We start from the raw sequence: 9,860 nt of genomic DNA, 5'->3' as shown, positions 1-9,860 counted from the left end.
ATGAATCTTGGAGGCATTTCTCTAAGTGAAGGAAGCCAGATTCAAAAGGCTATATGGTATATGATTCCATTTATATGACTTTCTAGAAAAGGCAGAATTACAGAGATGGAAAGTGATCAGTGGTTGCCAAGGGATGGAGTGGGGGAAGCGGTTGACTACAAACAGACAGTATGAGAGAATTTTGGGGGTGAAAAAAACAGCTCTGTATGGTACTGTGGAGGTGGATACACGAGCATAAAGTTGTCAAAACCCATAGAACTGTGCACCACAAAGAGTGAATTTTACTCTGCAAATTTTAAAAATCAATCAGGATGCTGGGGAACTCAGATGGAATGCAGTGACAAATGAATCTCACTGTATTACAAGCACGTGACATAACCTCACAGAAGGGGTGGGGATGAAAGGTCCTGACCTAAGTAACTTTGGAAGACAGTGTTTTGATGGGATACTGTAAAACTAAAATACTGGACACAAACACTGTACACTAGGTGATAAACGTGTTTTTCATAAAGGTATGCATTAGTAATTCTGAAACTAGTTGACACATTAGTAAATATATTGTAGATAACTGGAGTTAAGTTTCTCAATGTTGGTAAAAGAAGTTACATATAAACAAAAGGAGACTGCTAGAATAAAATCTGTGGTGCTGGATTGGAGTTGGAAGTATCAGTATGAATCCATGTCTCTTTTAATATATTTATCCAGATAGATAGTTAGATTGATAGATAGATTGATAGATCAATAGATAGATGTGTATACCTGAGTTTATATTCATACATACATTTCCAAGCTCTGCTGAGTGGGTCTAGAAGCAGTTACACTCTAGTATCAATGAGCACATCTAGCTCCCAGATCTGCGTTTATATCATTCTCCAATAAAAAGAACCAGGTTTTGGGGCCGGCCCGGTGGCACAAGCGGTTAGGTGCGCACGTTCCGCTGCGGCGGCCCGGGGTTCGCCGGTTCGGATCCCGGGTGTGCACCGACGCACCGCTTGTTAAGCCATGCTGTGGTGGCGTCCCATATAAAATAGAGGAAGATGGGCATGGATGTTAGCCCAGGGCCAGTCTTCCTCAGCAAAAAAGAGGAGGATTGGCATTGGATGTTAGCTCAGGGCTGGTCCTCCTCACAAAAAAAAAAAAAAAAAAGAACCAGGTTTTCTTGGAGAAGTGGTTAATTCTAGGGCTGGAGATGGAAAATACAAGATGAACCTGGAACATCTTGTAGTGCCAGAAAGTAGGAAAGTGCTTTAAAAAAACACAGAAAATGATGAGATGTGTCAAAAGGAATCAATCTGAAAGACTTCCCAATGGCTCAAGCTGGAAAATTGCGAGCAACAAAATAAATAATGGTAGCATTGGATTATTACCCAGAGAATAAAAAAAATATCCATGAGTCTATACTGATATAAAATAGATTAAATAAGAAAGGAAGAAAGAAAGAGGAAAAAAAAGAATGAGAGAAAGAGAGGAGGAAGGAAGGGAGAGGGAGGGGGGGAATCTTCCTCACAGAATTCCAAATAATAAACGTGGCTGGATAGCATGAAATAGAAAATTGCCACTAGAACACCACAGTAATAATTACTGTGAGCAAGACTGACTGATGAATGCAAAAACTGTGGGTGAAACTTAAAGATGAAACAGTACATTTGCAGACCCTCAAAGCATCTCCCTCCAAATACTTAACTTTTTTCTCTTAATTTCTTTAAAAGATCTATGGCTATTTAAAGCAAAAATTATAACACTGTATTGTGGGATTTATAACATGGGTAGATGTAAAATTTATGACAACAATAACATAAGGGACAGACATAGGTAAATGGAACTGTTCTGTAGCAAGGCTTCCATATTTTACATTGATTAAACTAGTGCACTATTAAGTCTAGGTAGGCTGTGATATGTTAAAGATGCATATTGTAATCTGGACCAACCACTAAAAAATGCAAAGATGTGTCACTTAAATGCTAATAAAGGAATTAAGCAGCAAAAAAAGGGTGTGTACAAGAATGTTCACAGGAGATGACCTGCAAGAGGGGGCGCTGCGGAGCAAACACAGAGCAGAACGCCCTCAGCCATGCGAAGGAGCAAACGCTGACACACACATGCTGGGTGAGTCTCATCAACCTCGTGTTGAGGGAGGCAAGCTGGACAGAAAACAAAACACTTGGGATGATTTCAGCCTAGACGAACCTATGATGAAAAAACCAGAACAGTGGTTGCCTCGGGGGAAAGAGAAAATTGCCTGGGAAGGAACAGGAAGGAGTTTTCTGGGGGTGATGGAACTATTCTATTCTTAAAGGGGTGAAGGTTATATGGGCATGTTTATTTGCCAAAACTGTACAGTTGAGAGTTGTGCCTTTCAGTGTGCATACATCTTACCCCCCCACACACAAAGGACTAAAAGAATAATAAAGTGAGGTGGGAATGGGATAGAATGTGGATGAAACAAAATTGGCAGACAATTAGTAGTTGCTGAAGCTGGGTGACGGGCCTACTATGCTATTTTGGTCATTTTGTATATTGTTTAAATTGTTCTGTAATAAAACAGTCGTATAAGAAGACAAACTCGATATACAGTGTTTGCTGGTAAGATATCGGTTACCTTTCGGGAGGAAGGAGGGAGAAAGGGATTGTCGGTGCCTGAGTGAAGCTGCTGCTAGTTCTTGGTCACACAAGTGTGTTCACTTTGTAATAATTCTTTGAGGTTTACATGGATGATTTCTGCATACATTTCTGTACTCATGTTATACATAAATAAACATTTTAAATCCTGCATATTTGCATAAAGATCCTAACTCAATATCTCAGAATAACAGCAGTGTTTTGTTTTAAAGTGGAACACATTCACTCATGACACCATCAAACGGATTTTAATACTTCCAAGTATCTATTAATGCCCTCACCCTTGCGTGGCCCCCTGGGTCTTTCCATTTTTGCCTCAATTTGGCAAGTGTCATGGCTTTGAGTTTTTATGATGGGTATGGGCCCTTCAGGTGGGCGAGGTCCAAGGGAAGGATCTCTGCAGCGACCTTGACCACGAGAACCAGAGGGAGGATCATGGCATCCTCCCCTGGAGGGATGGAGGGGATGGTAGGACAGGTGGCCTTGAAAAGGCAAATTCCAAAATCCCAGGCACTCAGTATTTCCATTTTAGATATAGAATTTATGCTTCAAATACTGGCCAGGAAGTTTCCACGAGGGCTGCAAGCATCCTCAGCAATAGTCAGGCTGGTGAGCCCCACCCCTACCTGAGTGCCGGCCTCAAGGGACTCAGCCCAACCACACTGCACATACTCTGGGGTGTGGGCAGGGCATAGAGAGTGGTCATGGTATAGAGAAGAGGTGGGGTAGAGGGTGGGGTGGAGAAGCAGAGGGATGGGGACCAGGGGCGGGGGAACAAGGTGGGAGTTGGGGCCCCTAGTTGTGTATGCTGGGAGCTTGCAGGACTGCAGGACTACAAATCCCAGGAGGCTGTGGGCATGGGGCGGTGCCTAACCCTGGGGGGAGGAGCAGGGCGGTGTGCGCTTGGCCGAGGGCCAAACCGCCCTTGACTCAGGACTCTGGTCCTGCACCCACTGCACATGGACTGAATCCCAGAGGGATGCGATGGGACGAGCGGGACCAGGGAGTTAGGAGGATGTGGCGGCTGCATGGGCAGCCGAGGGTCTGCAGCGTGCAACTGCTTTTGTCCAAAACTGAAGTCGAACTCGTGCCTCTTCCACACCGCCTCCTTCTGTTGCTTGATTCCTCCTCCCACCTGCGTGCCTGTGGGTCTTTCCACAGCCTCCTACCAAGTCCAGGGCCAGGTGCTTCTCTAAAATGCTTATGGGAACTGGTTTGACATCCCAGAAACTTTCCACTTTGCCTGCTGCCCTCTGCCTTCTCTAGCCAAAGTGCCATCCTTTCATCAGCTTTTGAGAGAGATTCGCCCTTGTGGCCGCTCTTGCAAGTACAACTTAAGAGCTTTGCTGGGTGGTAACATGGGCTGTTGCTTGCCTTTTTTGCAGATGTGGAAGTTGAGGCATCTGTGAGGTTAATCATTGGTGTCCCCAGGATCCGCTAAGGGCAGAGGAGAACAACCCAATTCCCAGGCAAGTATCTAGTAGGCCATTTTCACTAACACATTCCAGTGCAGTGGCCTCCAAAACAGCAACCTTAAGATGAGAATAGCTTAAGCATTTTGCCCTTTAGATTGATCACCTAATCTCAGCTCAGGCCTGAGTGGCCAGTCTCTCAGGGACACGGGTGGCGACTCTGATCACTCAGGAAGAGACCAGTCGTCCAGCTTTGGGAGAGGGATGTTCAAGGTAGACAGCACTTGGGCAGCATTTGAAACCCTTCAGCTTTAACATCTCTGCTTTGGATTCTGGCAAGGTTCCTGGATAAACATGCCTAGGGATAGTCAGAGGTACCATATTCTTTCAAAATTGATTAGAGTGGTGAAAGGAACAGAGCATAAAATATCTTGCTTATTTGCAAAAGATAAAATGCAAGCAAGACCTACCTGTTAATTTTTTTCTGCTCATTCTCTTGGCTGTACTGTACGTTTGAATGCAGAAACAAAAAACTTGAATTGCCAAATTCTTTTCCTGAGATTGGTAAATTAACTTAAAAGTCTTATTGAAACCTGTGGAGGAATGGTTAGCAGCTTTCATGATTTATGTCGTCCCTAAAAATCTGGGCGTTGATCTACATGAAAAAAGAAGTCCCTGTTTATATTACACATCCCAATAGGTTACATTTCCGATTCCTGAATGTGGGATATTATCAAAACAACTGAAAAACCTGGTCATGGAAACTGGACCCTGTCACTTTGTCAAGAATTTGCCTCTTTATGAATTAATGACACATGAATTCTTTAACATTTTTGTAAAGAAAGAATGAGAAAGTGTGTAGTGTCTCTGAATGTGGCAAGATAGGGAAGTCTCATTTGACCACATCCTCGGGTTCTTCTCTTGTGTTCAATAGGCCCAGGTGATAGTCCGTGTAGTCACGTGCAGCGCAGCTCCCCCAGGCCCCAGTGTTCCATCCTACTCTGGCCTGTGCCCTCTTAAGGGGGTTCTGATGACACTCGCCCACAAGTGTTGGAAGGAGACATTGTTACATGAGGATATTCATCATCTTAAAACAAGGATTAATGGAGAGGAAAGTCTCTGGGTCTGTGTGCTCTGATGCACTGCTGTTGGGGTGTGGCCGCAGTGACAACTGTGCTCCCAGCAGTCCCCACAATAGCTGTCTCAGACGTTTGATCTCCTGGCGCAACCACAGCAGCTGTTGACAGACCTGGGCACTCATCGTGGTTCAGTGTCTTCCGTCAGATTTTGTCACTCTGACCCTCCTCTGCTTGCCCCATTCCCACTCCTATCTGCTGCGTTGATTGCTTTATAGTTGTTTCCTAGGAGCCACTGTGTGTAACTCTATTTCGCAGTGTCTTTAGGGACCCACTCTCACTACACAAGTCACTGTACAACAGCCCCTTATCCTGGTGTAGCCCATGTTCATCCTCTCCAGTGGAGCTGTGAAGAACCCTGCTTATTCAGAGCTCCTCTCATGCTCATGCTGCTGGGGCTGCTTACGAAGCTGGGCATCTCATCTTTGGTCATCAACATTATTCTTTTCATAGATTTTCTGAAGTCGGAGACGACTTTGTTAATAATGTTACACTGACTGTCACAGGCACTTTTATGTATCTTCCCCAGCAGCTCTGTGAAGTAGGCCTGTGATCCCCATTTTACAGGGGGGGACACTGAGGCTCAGAGAGGTTGAGTAGCTTCCTTCACTTCACACAGTTTCTTGGTACATTTTGAGTCTCCATCTGGAACTCCGCTTCTCAGGTGTGTGCTCTTAGCTGGTGTTCCACTTTGTGCCTCTCTGCCAGCCTCCCCAAAGGCACATGGCCCATCCTGAGTCCATTGTCTGCTTGATGGCAGTCTCCCTGCACAAACCAGCCCCATGCAGGGAGTGGACTAGTCGGGCATGGTCCTCCAGCTTACTCTGGGGAGGTTCTAGGTTTATTGCAAGAGCTGGAGCAGTGGAAGATACTGACCGTCACTCACCTGGAAGGTTTGTTATGTGGAAATACTCCACTGACTTTTTGCAGGTGTCATGTATTCTTTGTCTTCATTGCTCCTCTGGGCTTTCTCTTACAGTCCATGCTGTGCAGTAACATACAGTACAGAGACTGGTGAACATAATGTTGTTGCCCTGCACCAAACGGTCACATTACTCATTTTTCTAATTATGAAAGAATTACATACTGTAAAAAAAGTCAAATTATCCATATCTATGTAAAGTGAAACCTCCCCCATCCATCCCTTTCCCTGCAAACTCACGCCCCTACTCAGAAGGAACTATTGTTAAGAGGTTACAGCTTATTCTTCTGGACATTTCCTATGAATTTATAAATACACACAAAGATTTTTAACATAAATGACATAACTACATCATTTTGCAGTTTGCTGTTTCCCAAACCATATCATAGATGTCTCTCCTTATCAGTGCTCGCCACTCTAACTTAGTTTTTTAGAAGTTTTAGAGGTACTCCAAAGAACAGGAATACCATGATCTGTTTATTTCTTCTTTGATAGAGATGGGATTACGTCCAGTTTCACTATTATACATAATGCTGCAGTAAGATCCTTGTATGGAGTTTATTACACTGCTATTCAACTGCTCAATTTGCCTTGTTTCCTCTTGGTCAGAGACTATGATATATTTTTAACAATTTTATGGGAATTATTATTGTTGTTATTATTATTATTATTATTTTTTGTGTGTATGAGGAAGATCAGCCCTGAGGTAACATCCATGCCAATCCTCCTCTTTTTGCTGAGGAAGACCAGCTCTGAGTTAACATCTGTTGCCAATCCTTCTCCTTTTTTTCCCCCAAAGCCCCAGTAAATAGTTGTACGTCATAGTTGCACATCCTTCTAGTTGCTATATGTGGGATGTGGCCTCAGCATGGCCGGAGAAGCGGCATGTTAGTGCTTGCCCAGGATCTGAACCCGGGCCACCAGTAGCGGAGCACTTAACCAATAAGCCATGGGGCCAGCCCTATGGGAATTATTTTATAGGGAATTTAATTTTATCACTGAATAAAGACATTTATGGGGAAACTGGACTTTAAGGTCATCCCTCTCAGTATTCTGGAGAAAAATCATGAAACTTAGAAGGTATGAGGCTTGCTCCATCACATTCTAACAAGTCATGTTAACAATTTAAAGTTGAATGTTTGAATAGCCTCTACTCTCTCTGTTCAGAAGAAGAATGACTTTTTCTTGTCTAGAAAACTTCTGACTCCAGGGGCTCTCAGTTGGGCTTCAGAGAGGGTAAGATATTGGTGTTGTATGTGTTTCTCTTCAGCTGTAGGCTGCATCTTCTAAAGATCATAGAATTGAACATGGTCCAATAAATGTATATGATTTGGGTCAAAAATTCAAAGTAATGAACCCAAGATAGGAATCCATAACTTTGGTTCTTAATAAAGAATTTCCTTTGATATCCTCAAGTCTCTGTGATTACTAGTAAAAACTCACCTATGGGTGAAGAGATGTGGTTCTGCTGGCAATATCTGGTTTGAACATCCATAGTTAAGGCTACCACATCTGTAGGTAGATTAGACTTGACCTCTTGACGACCTCTTCCCTTGGTCTTTGACCTGGGAAAAATAAGAATTTTAAAAAGCTGCTGTTATTAACACTCAATGCTAGAAATGCCCATTAAAGAGTGAGTTTGATTTGGTAAACCAAAGGGAGTATAAGCAGAACAAAGTCTTTAATATCTATAAAATTTGAAAAAAATTCTAATTTTTTAAAATATAACTCTATTTTTACCACAGTGCAAACTGTGTATATATGAATGAAATATCCCTCTGTCCATTTCTTAAGTTGTGTTCATTGACTTTATGGATTTATCCTCTAATCCGGATTCTAAGTGTGAAAGAACATCTTGGTCCTTCAAAGAAAAGAAGCCATTGAAATTTGATTTTCTTTTAGCTCGCCATCCTACAGGTTTGAGGAATAAATTATCATGTAATGGTACAATGATTCTGAAATCTAATTTTTAATTAGAGGGGTGTAAGAGATGATTGAATGGTGGTTCATCCCCATGGTCAAGGGTATTGTACACATGGACGTGTAAACACGATTCAGGAAGCTGCTTCAGCCCCGTGACATCCCTGAGAACCACAGTGCAGGAGGATCTAGGCACACAGCCGTCTGCCTCGATCTCCTGGGTTACATGTAGATCCAGGGGTCTTGAGAGTGGTGTCAGAGCAGCTAGCTTTTATCTATTTCTCCCCTTCCTTCTCTCCAGCTTATCTCAAACAGTCCTGACTATCATATTTTAAAGACCAATTGTAGTTGTTTACATGAGCTGCTTATTCATTATTGCAGAGTAATAATCAGGCATACCATTAAATATCATTTAATCTACCTAATTAAATTTGTTGTACCTTTTGATTGATTAGAACAGTAAAGTTAGTTCAGAGTTTGATATTCACCAAATGTGTTAATCTGCTTACAACTGCCATGTGCCTCATTCCACTTAGAAGTGTATCTTTGGCCCATCACAAGATTTTAATGAATCAAATCATCATAAATTAAGATAATGTACTGTCTTTTGGATGATCAGGAGGCATATGTCAATAAGAAAGCCAGCCAAGAACCCCTTTAAAGATGTCCTTGTCAGTGGAGAGGAGGTTCCTCTTCATCGTGTTTTCCAGGTGGGTCGGCTTGTGTTCCCTGGAACTACAGGTTGCACTGTACATGCTTAAGATCAGCAGAGTAGATTCCAGAAGCAATCTTTTTGCACTACTTAAAGTTTTCTTTTCATTCAAAGATCAACTGATTGATAAAAGGTAAGTAAAAAAAAAAAATCAGTACTCTTGCTTTTGAAAGCATGACAAAACATCCCTACAGTATTTGTAGGGATGAAAATGTGGTGAAAACTTTTATAGATTCTGAGATTCCTGTAAATCTGTATTCTTGACAGAATCCAAAGCCTTGTCTGGGTACCTATTTTTAAACTTTAAAAGACATGTCATTCAAACTCTCCAGAATAAGAGAAAGAAAGCAAAAGAATAGGCGTGTCCCAAAAACTGTAGGGACGAACACTTCCTTCATATTTAATTTACAAGTGGACATCTTCAGGCCTCTAGGAATATTGTTAGTGTTTTCTTGCTGGCAAAAGGGTCATCTGTCTTTGAAAACTTGTACAAGATGTATATGTATTTACAATATTTCTAAGCAAGGTAGGGTTCCTATTTCCCATGGAAGGTAGTGGCAATATGGAAGGCAACTTATGACGTCATTCATTTTTTTATGTCTCAAAGCAGGAAGACCAATTCACCAAGGTATATCTGGTTGAACTGTTGGGTCAATTAAGTTTTATTATTATGCGAAGTCTGTCACATATTTTTCATTCTCAGTGTACCCTTAGAGTGTCTAATATGATCTTATGTGGGGATTTCAATTTATATTAAGCAAACGGGTATTGAATATCTACCTTGTGCCAAGCACAGTGTTAGGTACTGGGATGCCAAAGTAAGTACAATCTATTTCCTACCCTAAAGTTACTCATATCTAGTAGGGAAAGCAGCCCTGTTAACCACCAACTACAATACAATGCAATGTGTGCTTATTAGAGATACGCACAGCCTGCCATCTAAACCCAGTTAAGGGAAAATTTACCTTACTTCACCGATTCTAAGGTGCACATTAACTTCTCTGAAATAGAGATGCATCTTACAATTGATGGTGGCTCACAATTATTATTGGCGGGGGTTTTGTTTCCTTAATGACACACAAAATAATGGTGTGTCTTACAATCAATGGCATCTTCAATGAAGTACATTGGTTGTGTCT

This window comes from Diceros bicornis, chromosome 1 (assembly GCF_020826845.1).
Source record: "Diceros bicornis minor isolate mBicDic1 chromosome 1, mDicBic1.mat.cur, whole genome shotgun sequence".
In the NCBI taxonomy this organism is placed as follows: domain Eukaryota; kingdom Metazoa; phylum Chordata; class Mammalia; order Perissodactyla; family Rhinocerotidae; genus Diceros; species Diceros bicornis.
The sequence above is the reverse complement of the archived record's forward strand: the minus strand, read 5'-3'. Positions refer to the sequence as shown.